We start from the raw sequence: 17,257 nt of genomic DNA, 5'->3' as shown, positions 1-17,257 counted from the left end.
TCGAACCCGGTGCACACACACACTCTCTCTTTATCACTCTGTGTGTGTGTGTGTGCTCATCGTTTTTCGGTTGTCGCTTTAATTTGTACAGAATTTCCACCCAGGGCGCGTGCACGCGCGGAGCGCGTTCACATCATCACGGCGCGTTAACAGTTTGAGCAATGCGGCGACCGCGGTGACACAAGTTGGGAAATAACACCTCTCAGGAGTAAGTACGGCGGTATTTTTTCCTTTTTTTTTTTTTTTTAAACACCTTCACATTAAGGGGAAAAAAACCAACCCGCTGTTACAGCAGAAAACCTTGGGGTTTAACCCCGAACTATCAAATTACTCTCGGTTTTTAATAAAGCTTGTGTTGTGTTATTGTACTGTTTTGTTTTTATATTGTGGGCAGTTTATAGTTGGTGTCATAATAAGGAAATAGCTGTAATCGAGACACACACACACACCTACTACACCTGCCTATGGTAGTTATGGACAGGCGCGCGGGTTGCCATGGCAGTAGGCAGCTCAGGAGCTCACGCGCAGCTGCGGAATTACAGAGTGGTTTACACAGGGTTGCCAGATTATTCTTAAAATAAAATATAAAGGAGAAAAAAAGATTTATAGTTACACTGACTGGGAATGGCTCTGATTAGGGAGGGATTTAGGCATGTTGTAATCTGGCAACCATGCAGAGGTACGCTGATTCTGCATTATTGTGTGTTTTGTTATTTGTTTGGTTTCCTCGATATCTCTTGTACCATCTTTAAGAACAATCCTGCTGCTTGTGTGTTTTTTTTTTTTTGTCAATATGGGTGGTTTTCTGAGATTGTCAGACCATTGCTTGTTTAAAGGTGAAATATTCATTTAAAAGAAGTCTATTATTTGTACCAATAACCTGGGAGATATTTAGGTCCTAGAGGATTTCCACCATGACCTTAGCAAACGTGAGAGGACCCCTGGGGGATGTACATGGGCATGGTGGCTTAGTGTTTATCACTGTCACCGCATACCTCTAGGGACAGGGTTCGATTCCCACCTGGGGGTGTGTGTACAGTACATGGCGTGCGTATGTTCTCCCCGGGCTTGCTGGGTTTCCTCGGGGTACTCCGGTTTCCTCCCACACTCCAAAGACATACAGATTATGTTCTAATTGGCGTTTCAGATTTGAAGGTTCAGTTTATTAGGGGACTCTAATAATGGATGGGCCTAAAACTGAATTGGGAAGAAAAACCACATGAAAAAATAATATAGTGTGCACAAGGGAAGGGAATCCCCATACAATATTATCACGATACGAGCCGTATTGCTCTTCTGTCTGCATCACGATTTTATAAATGCAGTATCCCTATCCGATATTAATCTTTTTTCCCCGAATGTTGTTATAATTATAAACAAACTTGCCTGGAACGCTGCGCTGTGTGAATAGATCAGAGCACACCACCTGCAGGGTTAAAAAGAGCGATAATTATAAAGGAATGACAACATTTCTCCACTTCAAATGCATTAAAAATGTATTTAAAAGTCATTGTGGTGATGCATGAATTGCCATGCAAATAAATTGCAATACATCACTGGATCGATTTTTCTTGAGAGTGTCCTTTCAGGCAGTTGGGGAGTGCAGTAAAAGGACAACACCGGTCTTATCTAATGCATGTTAAAGTCTTGCACTTCAGGACCATTTAGTGCATAGAGTGTCGAAATAGAAACTAAATATGGGATTAATAAAATAAATGGGATTAATACCTATCTATCTATCTATCTATCTATTTATCTTGTACATTAATGGAGGACAACCTCTGTCAATTAAAGTGACTCAAAAAGGGTAGGAAGATCTCTCTTTTTTTTTATTCCTTAGGGAACTGAACATGTTCTTTTCCTGTTTTTAAACAACAGTCGTTTTCAACCCGTGTTCACACGTTCTCCCTTTTTCCACCTTTAGGCAAAAGCGCTGAAAACATTGATACGATTACGAGCATAATTCACAAGGAAATTCACATCAGAATAAATACCAAGTTTACTCAGCTTACGTAACTTTTTTTCCACTCTCCAGGCCAAAATCCACATGATAATACCCCGGATAATCCAGTGAACTTTAACACCGGCGTCATTTTCTTTATAAGGAAGTGACATTAAACAGAACTCTCACAAAAGAGAAAAGTAACGCTGTCAAACTGAGGATGGCATGAAGATGGCATGAAGATGCCATGGGACAGTTCATTCTTATACCTTTAGGTTTGAGTATCCAGATGAGAGTAAAGTGCCTTATGTTCTGTCTTTAGCAGAGTGTTGAGGGGAGTTTTGCTCTTTCACAGTCCTCCATGCTTGTTGGATGTATTTATACAGTACGTGGAATCAAAACATAAATCTGTATTTTTGTAAAGCTGCTATGTGACCAAATCTCTAAACAGGTAGTCCCTGACTTACAAACATTCGAGTTATGAATTTCCGGAGAGACAAACGGACCGCGGTTATACTTCCGGGAGCATGTTGATGATGTCCTGATGGTAAATAATCCTAACTTTGGGAAATCCTTAACAAAACGAAGTTCACAGTCCAATACAGTGGAAAACAGCTCTGAGAAAAAATGACGCCCTGGATTTTGCTCGCAATTTAAATTTCGCTCGACAAATCCGACTTACGAACGTGCTCCTGGATTGGGACTCGTCCGTAAGTCAGGGACTTTTTGTGATATTTGGGCTGTTGAGGTTACAGGAAAAATATATAAATAAACAGTATGTATTGCTATGGTGTCAAAATTCTACATTAACATTACTATAAAAATTGCGCTACATAAGTCTCCAGTCCTTTATTAACCTGTTCTTGTGTGAGCTATACTATATTATCTATTATCATCATCATCATCTTCATAATTTTGTGCTTATGGCTGTATTTAAAAGCGCATGAAAGATTACCATGCCTTATTATGTAACAGCGTGTGGCGACTAAAGGGTTAACGGGTATTAATAAATCTTCAGGCGCACTAGATGATCTCTCCGGTGTCTCCGCTCGTTAATTGGTGTCACGTGAACGTTGGCTCCCTGTGGAAAGAGGTTATATAATGAGAAAAACTGCAGGCCTGGATCTTGTACATTCCCACAATAATGTGGCCTTTAAATCTATGGTACGTTCTCTTACAATTAGAGCTTATTTTTTCCTTTATATATAAGACCACAGTACTGAACATATACAACAGTACGTACTGTTGACGCTGTTCATTAGTTACCGGCTCAGGTTACAGTCGCTCCAATATGTGTGTGCAACACTGGGTAGGTTTTACTGTATACTGTATGTAGGTCTCCTAAGAAAGTGCCAGCAGGGATGGAGTGTTCATTTAAGTCAGTGTTTAATAACCTGTTAGTGAAGGTGTTAAAATTTTTACAATTTTATAGAAGAAACCGTTACGTTTCTAGATTTGGAAATTATTTTCTTGAATAAAGGATATTATGATACACACAATATCTGACAGTGATGTACTACTTTTTTTTATAATAATATTGATATAATATTGAGATATGATATAATATGATGTTGTTGCCTAGCCCTCCTGAAAGGTACGAACGGTTCCAACTTTAAGTAAACAAGAAGCCTCAACAAGAGCATGGACAAGGTTGGAATCAGTGAACTAATTTGCATAATTAATGTTATCTTTACAGCTTAAAACTGTAATAATAATTATTAAAAAATGACCAGGAAATCGGTTGTGCGGTGACTTAGGGTTGTGAAAAGAAAGAAAGACAAAGTGTACCGCGTTATCCTGTATACAGGGTCTATCCCAGGAGACATGGAGCATGAGGCAGGGTGACAATCCATCCTAGGGCACACACACACACACACACACACACACACACACACACACTATGGGCAATTTGGAAACCTAATCTGCAAGTCTCTGGACTGTGAGAGGAAACTAGTGTAAATTGAGAATATAGCAATTAAAAGCGACATGGTGCGAGTCTGAGATAATGAAAGTCATTGCAGAAGTTTTCTACTATTTTAGTGCAGTATCAATATGGTTTGGTAAGAACTATGAAATCCGCCCCCTTTTTTTTTCTATGGTAAGGTTAAACTTGGCATGTGTATCATATTTTAGCTACTGGCAAAATTAAAGGAAGGTCTTTAGTACCAGATGGCCTCAGCCCACGTTGTAGTTTTAGCTAATCAGCTTCCTGATCCCAAATCCTCGGTAGAATGCATGTGTAAGATAAACAGGCAGATTGAGCTTGGATCAGGCTCTAGTCACACCTCCTGTGTGTCTCCCAGAGCAAAACCGCAAGAACACAGCTGCATCTGAGGATGCCTCATCAGGGAACTCGGGTTTCTGTGCGAAATTTCAGTCCAGCCGCCGAAGGCCTGATGTCTTCCAAAGACGTATTTTAGGTCGATCCCAGATTCATTGACGCACAAAGATGTGATTCAGCGATACTCGCCACATGCAAAAACTAGACACGGCACCGATATGAGGGATCGGGTTGATACGCCGGCAACAGAATGGCGGATGTCTGAGATATCATCGTATATATACTAGAGATTGTGGCAAAACACCTGATATGTTTGATTGATTTGATCACATTTGCATACTTGCGGAACTATAAAGTGCTTCAGAATCATTTTAAAGCTTTGACATCTTGACAGGAAACACTATCGGATGGGTGTCGGTGTCAGTTGACACTGAAGGCTTCATCAGGAACATTGTGAGAAAAGAAAAACTGGGATTACGTCGTAACAGTGTAAACTGAACGGGAATATACGGTCCCCTTCGAAAGTATTGGAACGGTAGCAACAAAGGCGCATTCTTTTGTTTTTGCTTCAAGATCAAGATGGGAGACCAGAATATTTAGCTACAGGTTTTTGATATTTATATCTGGTTGCCTGACCTGTTGATGACCTGTTAAGGATGGAGAGGGAAAAGCTGGCACGTACTGTAGGACTGGCTTTTTTTGGGCAACAATCAATTAGCTTGTTGGTACACGAGTGCGCTGGGCTCAATTACCAGAGGGACTAAGCAGCGTGTGTGTGTGTGTTCTGAGGAACAGCAGCTCTAATCCGTGCTTTACGCACAGAGCAGATGGTGCTGGGGAACGAATGCTACTTGTGGCTCTAAACAAACAGCCGTCGAGGCCAAAGCCGTCTTCCGAAACGCAGTAGGGTTGAGTGATTCAACAATTGAATTAGAAATCCGATGATGTTTGTAATGTTATTTATAATATAATGCGTTACATTCCAACCTAGACCTGCTGCAATGTAACATCAGAGTTACTAGATATAATTAAAATAATATTAATATAGCAAGAGCACATTATCTTCTCCACATAAAACAAGACATGAGCCAATCGACCTGGGAATCTGGAAAGATCTGCGCAAGCCTGTTGAACTCTCTGAGAGAAGCTGATGCCACCTGAATGCCACCCTTTCTGTCAGGGTATGGTAAAAGGAGAGCATTTTCAGGGTAAGTTATTAGGTTAAACGTTCATTAATTATAATTATATACATTTCTCTTAGAAAGTGACTGATTACTGTGCAGGAAAACTACACATTCTTTACCAGAACAAGAGCACAAAAAAAAAAAAAAAAAAGTGCAATACCAAAAAAATGAATAAAATCTAATGTTATGGCTGAATCCAAAATGATCCCATCACTAGCTGTAGAAATTCTTTTAATTAACATTTAGAAAAGACAAATAATTAATCTTCTTCCTTTTTTTTTTTTTATCAACAAGTTTTTGTTTTCCCTCATTAAAAAATGTTTTATGTGCATCATCATGCGAGATCACGATGCACTTGGATAGCAGTCCTCTGTGTTTATCCTGGGCCTGTATTCACAAAAGTTCTTAGAATTCTCTCAGACAGCTCCTATCTTAGCCTAAAAAGTCCTAGCTGGGAGTCTTAGACTAAAAGTGATTTAAAAAACTTCTCTCAGCAACTCTACAAAAATCCTTTATCTTAGTGAGGAGGTGTGGTCGACCCTGTTGCTACAGTAGGAATGACTCAGCAATTCAAGCACTGATTGGTTGATAAATAACCTCTGACCTTTGTAAAGGTCTTGAAATGCGCTCTTTGTAAAAATAGAATACATGATAATAGAATAGACAGTGAAATCATAATGTTTGTATATAATGAAATTGTACTTTTGGATGGTATGTAGCCAACAATCCAAGAGAGATTGGACAACAAGAAAACCAGATTGGACAAAAGAGCAGTGTTTACTTTTAGCTTTACGTTCAGTGTTTTCTTATTTCTGCCATTTTGTCTCTTAAACATCCTTCTCTTTGCTCTTAACAATTTTTACCTTAGGAGCTGTTTTTAGGGCAAAGATGTTTTGTAAATCATTTTTATCTTTAATAAGATTAAGACCTAAATTTAAGCGGAAATTTTAAGAAAATGTCCTAATCCTAAGAATTTTCTTAGAATTTCGTCCCTAGGAGCAACTTTTAGGTTTACGAGGCTTTGTGAATACGGGCAAGGATCTTCACGAAGCGTCTCACTGTTATGAGCACTGTTGATTGTTGAACCTTTTTCCTTATAATGTTCCCATCCTGGCCCTTGAGAATCCCAGAAAACTGTAAGCAGTGATGATTTTTCCAGGTGATGGTTGACTTCTAAACTTTTTTTCTTGGTTGGCGATCAAGGATGTTTCTGTATCTATGAAATACTGATTTTTTAAACTGGATTACAGTTTTTTTTTTAAATGTAGCAACACATCTGTTTAATGTAAAAATTAATAATATTTTTTAAATCTTCAAGATATAATTATAGAAACAGATTTACATTTAAACTTTCATTCCTATAAATAAGAACAGTGACGTCTGAGTGTTTCCTTGATTGTTATGGAGAAGCTTTCATGGCCAGTAACTGGAACAACATGAAAGAAAACTTATTATATGAACTTTGAAATATTTCACCAAACATTCACAGTGATCCTGTTGAACAGAGGAAGGGCGGGGTGTATCGTGTCCTGCTACTAATGCCCATGTTTATAAATAAAGAAATAATAATCCCATTAGGATTACATTTATGGAAATGGCCACAGGTTAATGCAGTGTTTACAAAAAAAAAAAAAGAAATAAATCACACGCTAACATTTCAGCACACAATATGGTGTCCAGTATGTTTGTGAAAATGATTCCTCATGCTCCCAGAACCACTCTTTTACAATTTGTGTCCAGGAATATGCCCGTGCCATCAGGAAAAAAAAAAAAAACTCCATAGATGTGATAATCTGGTCATTCAGTACATTCAGATCGTCAGCTGACTTCATTTTATTGCCACATAACATTGCTGAGTCTAGACCTAAGCAACTGCAGATCATAACATTGCCTCCATAGGCTTGTACATTACTTTGGAATAGGGTCAATCTGAACTTATCAGACCCATGACCTTTTTCCATCGCACCAAAGTTCAATCTTTATGCTCATTAGCAAATTCAAGCCTTTTTTTCTGATTAGTCTAATAAACAAGTGAGTTTTTTTTTTTTAATGGACACAGACTGATGTTTCGTCCCAATGTGGTGAGTCCTCATCACATAGTGTATGTGAAGCATAGCTCTAGGCCCGTATTCACAAAGCTTTTTAAGCCTAAAAGTTGCTCCTAGTGAGGAAATTCTAAGAATGACATTTTCTTATAATTTTCCCTTAAATTTAGGATTAAATCTTAGTTAAGATAAAAAGGTTTAACGAAACATCTTAGCCCTAAAAATAGCTCCTAAGGTAGAGAGGAGGACTTTTAAGAGGCTTAAGAGTTTCTATAGCAGAGGACAAAATGGATGAAAGAAGAAATATTCTCCAAATACTAAAAGTACAGCTAAAGTAAAAGCTGCTCTTCCGTCCAATTTGGTTTTCTTGTTGTTTTACTTCCTTACATCTCTCTTGGATTGTTCGCTATACATAATCGCCAAAAGTGCAACTTAAAACATGCAATCATGTAAATTGGTAAAAGGTCAGCCATTTTGCTCCCATCAATCTGAAATGGTATAATACAAGTAATAATAAAATCAGTATGGTAAATAAATGTAAGAACTTTAATATAGTAACTACTGTGTGGAAAGTGGTTGCTTCTAAGGTAGACATATTTTCAACATTTGGCTGTTTTAATTAACTTTAATATATTTCGTCTATACAAACATTATGATATCATGTATTTTATTTTTACAAAGAGTGTATTTCAAGACCTTTGCAGAGGTCAGAGGTTATTTTTTTATCAACCAATCGAATTGAATTGCTGCATCTTCCCTAGCAACGGGGTCAACCACACCCCCTCACTAAGATAAAGGTTTTTGTACTTTCCTTACTCAGAGTTGCTCGAAGAAGTTTTCTAAATCACTTTTAGTCTAGGACTCCCAGCTAGGACATTTTAGGCTAAGATAGGAGCTCTCTGAAAGAATTCTAAGAAGCTTTGTGAATACGGGCCCAGGTTTTTACTGTTGATTTTTTATTATTTATTTTTTTTACCATGCAACTTCACCAAGTGTTTAAGTGATCTCCATTTCGACAACATTTTTTTTTAACAAACCTGACAGTTCAGCGCTATTCTTCCAGGTTGTGTTGAAGGGTTCTTAACCCAGTTCCAGTAATTGCAGTAAAAACTTGGTTTGAGTCCAATCCTCCCGCAGCATACCTGGGGAGCGCAAAGGCATACAGGCTGATTCGGCGAGCCGTATCATTGACTGTCTATTTACCGTCCTCAAAGCTGCTCGATCTATCAGATGACTGCAAACCAAGATTAAAAACCAAGGCCTGTATTTAATTTCCCCCTGCCTTGCTTTGACCGTTTCACTGCAGGCATTGTTTACCTGCTATCTCTGCACGCCGACTCCCACTCCACACCGTTTAAAAGGCAACAGCGACCCCGTGGAGAATTGGTCTTGCCAGATGCTGTTCCATTCAGTGGGTTTCCTTCATTCTTATCTCCACCGTCATATAATGTTCTTTATTGTTTTCTATTCATAGCACCCGCTGCTGTCTCTCCATAGGTGTTGGTGAAAAAGCACAACCCCTTTTTTCTGTGACGCTTCCTGTTGGATCACTTCCAACCATGGGGAGGAATCTGAACAGCAGGCAGTGATGTAATACAATTCGAGTTTAGGGTTTTCCTCATAGAGCGTTTGAGCGTTTTAAAGTGTTTATAGTGCACCCTAAAAAAAAAAAAAAAGGAACTTATGAGTCATTTCTTTAAGACAGTGCTGGGTCCATATATAACAGAACTATAGCACATATGCCGATACGGGAATACTGATTTATGACAGAATGGTGCAAGTACCATCCAGTGAGCAAGTGACTGTGCAGGCTTGAAAACACATTGTGAGAAAGGTCAGAAGGACATTGGCCTGATGGATCTGAGCCGACAGAATGTTTGTAGTAACTTGACGAGGCGCATTCAGGTCAAACCGGACCCTAAAAATTCCCTTATATATAATCCCCTGCTACACTAATGGACTTATCCCGGCGTTTCACTAGTGCTTGGATACCATCAAGGTAGAAAGTTTTTTTAAAATGCCGGAGACATGATCGGACTACCTGCTTCACGTCCAAACGCTGGCCTCCCAGGAACTCCTTTACTGGCCCAAACATGTGGAAATGGCTTGGAGGCGAGGTCAGGACTGTATGGGGGACGCAGCAATAACGCCCAGCTGAGTTCCTGTAATGTGAAAGTGGTGTTGGTGAATATTCGTGTGTACAGATTCCACAGACAGATGCGTCTCTTTCATGAGTTGAAGACAAGTCGATTTTCAATCAAGGATCAGGTGTTTCACTTTCTGAATGTTTACGGGAACGACTGCAGTGGGGTCGTACATAAGGCCTTCTTTAAAACGTTTGCACCGGTCAGATGTTTGACTAAGTGTCTCATCACTGTACTTTGCTTGAAGTCTTCTGTTAACGTCAAATGGTTTTACGTCTACGTTCATGTCAAATGTCATCACAAGTCCCAGGTTGTCTTAAACGGCATCTCTAAAAAATTAAGTCTTGAGATGCACATCAGGTTCCCTTCGTCCAAACTGAACAGCTGTAGACTGGAACAACATCAGTTTGGCAACTTGAGCTCTTGAGCGCATGATGTTCTTCTGCCACATGATTGGGTGATTGGATGATTGGCTCTGGCATAAAACATGATATTTAAACAAAACAAAAAAAAACAGCACAAAGACACAAGCCGCTAATCCCAGTGACTGGTTTGTGTAAATAATCCACCATTTTGTGTTGGTGTTTGTACTGAAGGTTTGATTACTTGCTCTGACTTTCATTCTCGCTTCAGCTGAGTCACACAATAAAGGTAACTTATGGAAATGAAACACGACCGTACTTTATCTCTTTCAGGTTAATATAATAAACAAAAGCAACAGTTGCATCAGTGCGGCTCAGCCTGATCTAACCATTTATTCCCTTCGATCAGGGTCCTCGTGCGTGTTTTCATATCTCTGCTAATTCGATTGAATTGGCGCAACGACAGATAGAGTTCCTCTCCACCGTTTATCATCCAGCGTCATGCAGCTTTTATCCCTCTTAATTCCTTGTTATAAACTGAACCACCTACTTGCTTTTTCCAATTTGTTGCCGGTTTCTGATTCTGATTCAGAATATCTAATCTAAAAAAACAACTGAAACTTTTTTTTTATAAAAGTTATACAGCTTAAACCTTCAGCATTGATTAATATCACATCATATACAGTATCTAGCTTCTTCCCTCAGTAAGTTTTCTTTGACTTATCTTATGGAGATAAATAAGGAGGAAAAACATGCTAGTTTGTATGTAATAGTATTTATTTAAAGATAACTGGATAGCTGGGCATTGGTGTTGGTTAAAAGATGGCAGCTGAGTTTCTTATAATAGAAAACGGGTGTGCGCATGAAGAATACGGTACACGAGTGTTAATTTGCGTCTTCTTGTACATATATACACCCAGTGTATGTATGTGTATGTGTGTGTGTGTATATATATATATATATATATATATATATATATATATATATATATATTATTTTTTTTTTTTCATTTTTGGTTGTAAATGAACTAATATTGACTGAAAAACACTTTGTGTGCTTTCACTCAAAGCGTGTAATTGAGTAATACGTATTGAGTAAAGGTTTATATTAGGTTTTAGACTTTGGACCATGTTGCATTTAGCCTTGACCCAGGGCCTTATTCCTAATGCGTCACTGAACAAATTCATGGCCCTATGAATAATACCAGCTTTACTAGTCTTAAAATGTCCAAACTTAAATCCACCATTATCAATATGGATTAGGATGGAATAGAAAATTCTTATATCTATATATTCTTATAAAGATTCTACTATTCTTATAAGGCATGTGTTTTTTTTTTTTTTTTTTTTTTTCTCCCAGTGGCTAAATGAGGCTATGTGGTGGCTTAGCCTTCAGTAACCAAACAGTTTAATGCCTACAGTATATCTTCGTTGGAAAACAAAGATAAGTCATAGAATGATAAAAAAAAATGATTTCAACTTTGGAGTTGTACAGTAGTTGTGGCATTAACAGTTGAGCAAACAAATGACATAAACTCACGTGTTAGCTAAACAAAGTTAGGTCATTAGATGTCGGTACAGAGGAATGTGGTCTAGATATCCAGCTACGAGGGGCTGTTATAACATTTGTATTATCATATGAAAAAAAAAAACGGGAAATATATTCAGTGCATTCATGAACATTTCTTCTTTTAAAATAAAACAAAACAAAACAATCCAAAATGGCACATCTGGTTAAAAAAATGTAAGTGCGCCTTCTTCATGTTAATGCACCAGCCCATTCAGCTCACGGAACGGTGAACCTCGCGGGCGACTAGGAGTACGAAACTCTACCTCATCCATCTCCCTACTCCTCCAACCTTGCACATAGGGACTTCTTTCTCTTTCATCACTTTAAGAAACCATTTTGTGGCAGGTGTGTTTTTTTTTTTTTTTTTCCAACAACGAGGTGATTACAGAGATGGAACTTTTCCCCTCAAGAGGCAAAAAGAAGGCTTCTTAAAAGAACCAGATCATTTGTAGAAGTGTCACCTTAGCTGGAGGATACGTAGAGAGGGACTAAGCTCACGACCAACATTCATTTTCTTTACATAACTTTTTTGGAGCTATAATAGCAATTTTATTTTTAGATTCCTAACTGGCTTAGAAAGGTTTAAATTGTGTATTTATGAACATTTTAAAGATTCTGACACCCCCCCTGCACAATGTGGCATTTTAGAAAGCTGATTCTGGCTGGCACTTCAAACTCACAATAGACTCCCGCTGTGTTTTTGCAACCAGGTGTCTTGGCTGCTAACGTCGGTATTACTGCACGATCAGCATGACTGTCACATCTACTGAGTATAAAGTAGAAACCACTTACATGCAACAAGAGCTTGTTTTAGTCTACTCTCACCCAGTTAGCACTGCCTGATCAGGTTTTCAGAACTGGGTTAATGGTTGGACATTTGTACCACATGACTCTTCCAGTTAAAGATCACATATTGTACTCCTTTTTATACACGGTTGCATAAGTCTCAGACATCTCTAAACTCTGAACCTTTGTTATTGTTCCAGCTGAACTACAACCCCGATCCTGCATTCTGGCTGCTTGTTTTTCTTAGCTTCACTCTTTTTCCAAACGTGCTATTTCGGTGTCTGTAGTTTTAAATGAACGGCCCCTGAACACCCCTTTCATCAAAGTGCAAAAACATGATGCATAGATGTCTGGAACCTTATCAGGCTCTTTCCACATGCATTCCCACAAAAAATGCATGTTGTATTTATTTAGGTTATCTTCTGTGTAATTTGTTTGATGGCCTGAATCATTTAAGGGTGACGAACATGCCACCCTTATGTTATCTATAAGAAGGGCGGGTGGGGGGGGATACCTTTTTCACAGCATTGTGCATAAAAAAATTTTTTTAACAAAAAAAAAAAAGGGGGCGTCTGCATCATATCACCAATCCGTGTATAAAATTTACCCAAGTCTCGATCTCAATCAGATCTCGATCTTATTAATGAATATTAACATTAATGAATAGCATATGAGACTAATCTGCTTTTGCCATGATTCCTGTGTAAGCCTTTCCACGAACAAAACCACAAATTAATCTTTTTGTATCCAGCGTAAACAATGAAACTTGGTCTTGGAGACGCTCTGCACTGCTGACTTTAGGGAGTGCCCGTGGAAACACAGTGTGTCATTCCACTTCCCGTTCCAGAGCGGCCTTTAAGAACACAGCGCACAGATAAGCAGATTTAAGGCAACTCTACTTCCACTGTGTAGTAATCGCCTCTACACCCCGTTATTTACTGGAGTAAGTACGAGCCTGATAGAGGATAACAGAACACGGTGTCCTGCACTGCACAGGAGTCACATGCAGGTTTTTTGTGTGTATGAGGACCTTTTGAAAAGTTGTTGAAAGAGAGGCGGAGATGATGAGACACAGCAACCTGGTTCCTCCTTGAATAAATACATGTGTTGTATTGACTTCACTAGCTTGATGTCATTCATTATACAGAAGAATCAAACCAGAGAAGCCACCCGATTTTTTTTTTTTTTTTTCTCTTTCGGCTACATAGCAACACGCGTGTGTGTTTCGCGCAGTCCAACCCTGAATCACGTCTTCAGTATAATGACTCATTTCACACCCTTGCTTTCCAGGACAGAGCTTGTAAACACACTAGGAGAAATGTTCCTGCCGTGGAAAAGATCATCAGTCAGCTGATCTCAGAGGAACAGCGCTGTAGGGGAACAGTATTAAAAAAAAATTAGGGAGTTTTTACTTTGATTTTTTTTTTTCCTCCCACATTGTTTCTTTGACATAGAGTTGACCTTTTGAGACTTTTTGAAACTAATGAAATACAGACTTGCAAGCCCCACAAAGCTCCTTACAGTTATTATTCATGTAATAATAAAAAGGGAACTAAGCTTTTTAAATTGTAGTCATTCAGGTGGGTTGTGCACCTCTACAGGCAAAAAAAAACCCATGAGCGATTATTTTAAAGACCAGAATGTAAACAAGCCAGTTTGATTCTCTCCCTAATGTGACCTCATATAAGGAATTCCCCTCCCCCGACTTGTTGCTCGAAAGTAGCTTGTGTACTGTACATAGACACAAGGGGTGAAATAGAGTGAGTTTGAGGTACGGTATAAAAAAAAAGCATAATATAAGAATATGTAAATTGAAGTATTAATACACACACACACACACTTTGCGGTGGATCTGAGGACTGTGTTAACTTGTTAAAGAAATAGTAACATATGGGACCTTTAAAACAAACTTAAGGCTAACAGATAACCTAGTCCACTGTATACTAGGAGTTTGTACGACTGCTCAGCTTTACCAGTCACTCACTATTTTATGAAAGTATTTATAAATATTTGGCTTTTCCACACAACTTTACACTTAACTATAAAAGTAATATGAAAGTAATAATGTTTGATTTTAGAATTGGCTTCCCCAGATGTTTAGAAGCATGTTTGCTGTTTCTTTCCTTAATAAGCCACCTTTGAACTGTAAAAATAACTTCCATTATCCTCATGAGTGGATAATTATTTAAAAAAGAAAACTTAAAAAAAAAAAAACAATGCTGTTTTGTCTTTGATAGTTCTGGCTATTGTGTAGAATCGTTTTTTTTTTTTGGTGTTTTTTGTTTTTTTTTGTTGTTGCTGGACCCCTGGTTTTTCTTCTTCATGGACCCTTAGACTGCTCTGGACTCCAGTTTAAGTATGAGGCATAACAAGTAAAATGTTAACCTAAACATGACATTTTCTCTTTCATATCACGCAGATAAAAAAAATCCTATTTTTTTCTTCCCCCATCAGCAGGATTCTATCCAGATGCATTGTCCTGAACAGCGCAATGTTGTTTCAGCGTGGTTATCTCCTACAGTCGGCCCTTCCCTCTAAGGGAGGAGTGCATGTCATTTAACCCTTGGTGATATTTTGGGCTAAACAAGATGGATGAACTTTAGACCGTGGTGCTGTCGGTGTCAGTCAGACGATTTCTCCTTTTTTTCCCAGCTACTTAGCACAGACTCAACCAGATCTCACTTCTCTTTATCTGCAGCAAAGCGTTAAACACCTTCACTTTATTACTAACTAATTCAGACCCTCACCAAAGTCTAATTTAGCTCTTTAAGTTGAACAAATATGCTGATTCAAATGTGATGCAGAATGGAGCATGAGTTGTAAATAATTAATACAAGTATACATAGCTTTAGGCGGCATGATGGCTAAGTGATTAGCACTGTCGCCTTGAACCATCAGGGTCTGGGTTCGATTCCCACCCCTGTGTGCATGGTGTTTATAATAATGTTTGATTTTAGAATTGTCTTCCTGAAATAGTTTGAAATGTTTCCAGACGTTTAGAATTGTGCTTGCTGTTTAATTTTTTTTACTCAATTAGTTGGTAGCAACACATCAGACTAGTGTACTGTGTTAGTCGATTAGTCTGAGCAACTCCTACTCTTTGACAATTCAACTTGATTATGATCTTTTTGTTTTAATAGAGATGGGAGAGGAATTGATTCATTCTTTTGTGTTGCGGTTCATGTATGGCCACACGGACTCCAAACTTTAATCGTTTAAAAAAAAAATTGTTATTTATGTTTCCATTCAGCGACACGGTGGTGTAGAGGTTAAGACTGTGTCGCGCGGGGTTCGATTCCTGCCTCGCGGCCCTTTTGCGTGGAGTTTAAATGTTCTCTCTGTGCTTGGTGGGTTTCCTCTGGGTATTCCGGTTTCCTCCCTCAGTCCAAACGCATGCAGATTAGTCTAATAGTTTTTTTGTTTTTTTTTTGCCAATTTAGGCTAATTGCCAGATTGCCTGTTTTGCGAAATGTTGCCATTCCTTTATAATCGTCTGTAAACTATTGCACAGCATCTCATGCGGGAGAAGCTAATTATTATTGTTGTTGTTGTTGTTGGTATTATTATTATTTTTTTTTAGAATTGTAACAAAATCAAAAAAAAAATGATCGATTCAGGATACTGACAGAATTGCGATGCAAATCGAATCGCCGTCTAGGTATCAAGATGATATTGTATCGGGTGATCCCTTCTGACAGACACACACTTCTGATTCCTAAAATACTTTAATGGGCATTTTCCATTTTAGATTTTAAGCTGCTGCGACTTTCTGTGCTGTTGTTACTGTAAACACATGCTGCTGTGTGTGAAAGCATTTCAGCTGGGTGTCAGATTACGGTCCTTTTTTTCTTTTGCTTAGTAGTGCCATAACTTTAAGTTTTATGACTTTTGATACTCTTTATCTTTTCCGGGAAGAATCCTGCTCTGCGTCTCACTCCTTTCCCTCCTCGGCACGCCTCGTGCGGATCGCCACACTGTTTTGTGTTCGTCACGTGTGTTAATCCGAGTCTTAAAGTCGTTTGTTTTTCATCTGCCCTGGTTGTGTAACTGCGCCGCCCACTTTTAATATCCATCTCATGTTAATTATCCCTTTAAAGTTTGTCTGTTTTTTTCTGTGTGTGCAGTATCTAAAAGGCGCAGCGTGCACGTGTTTTATTTACAGTACCGAGAATTGTGTATTTATTAAACATCGAGGTGTAATAAGCCTTTAAACTGGAGCTGTAACAGGAATCTCGAGTCCTCTCTTCTCTTGAGCTTCCTTTTATAAAGCCATGAACTTGTTTTTCTGTCCAGTCATTTTTATTTAAAACATCGTACGGATTCCTACTGGCTGATGTCGAAATCGGGTGTAGTCGTACCTCCATGGAAGAAGTTTAAGAGGAAATTGTGAAATTCTGCTGAATCCTATTAAATACGATAAAGAGCTTTAAAATGGGAGTTTATTTCCTTGGAAACCCCCCGCAGCACCAGGAACTCACCATGGCGTGAACTATAGCGTGCGGCCATAGGCCTATTTAGATTGCGATGAATATTTTATTAAGGTTTTCTAGCTCGGTTGTTTATATCACATCACACTCCTACGCTAATGCATGCAGCCGTGTTTCAGTTTGTCGGCTTGTGAGGATTAAGTAGAATTTAGTCTAATTTTAATTTTTATTGTACTGGACGTATATGATCCTTTTCCATTCAATTCGTCTCAACCTGGCTTTAATTTAAGGCACCTAATTTATATATAAGTATGTATTTTTATTTGGTTTCCTGGCATGTAATAAAGTGCAACAATAGTGCAGCAGTGCAATAACCATAACGTCTATGTGGGATATGTAGGAGGTCAGGGGCAGAAAGGATCATTCAGCGGCCTCACAGGATATGGAAAAGGCTGCGGGACAGTCTGGTGGTTCTGGAGCTGAGGGCCGTAACTGGAACGGGTGATGTGCATGGTGA

General features: G+C 38.6%; 1 protein-coding gene across 5 annotated transcripts in view; it reads left to right on the top strand.

Annotated features, from left to right (window-relative positions):
- The window catches only part of eps8a (epidermal growth factor receptor pathway substrate 8a), a 64,970-nt gene continuing 47,713 nt past the window's right edge, over positions 1 to 17,257 (top strand). For all 5 annotated transcript variants that reach the window (XM_053508635.1, XM_053508634.1, XM_053508633.1 and 2 more), the window contains exon 1: positions 1 to 208. The gene's annotated coding sequence lies outside the window, so the exon portion shown is untranslated. The remainder of the gene's footprint in view (positions 209 to 17,257) is intronic.

Source organism: Clarias gariepinus, chromosome 12 (genome assembly GCF_024256425.1).
Source record: "Clarias gariepinus isolate MV-2021 ecotype Netherlands chromosome 12, CGAR_prim_01v2, whole genome shotgun sequence".
Taxonomy (NCBI): domain Eukaryota; kingdom Metazoa; phylum Chordata; class Actinopteri; order Siluriformes; family Clariidae; genus Clarias; species Clarias gariepinus.
This window is presented reverse-complemented; position numbering and strand designations above follow the sequence as displayed.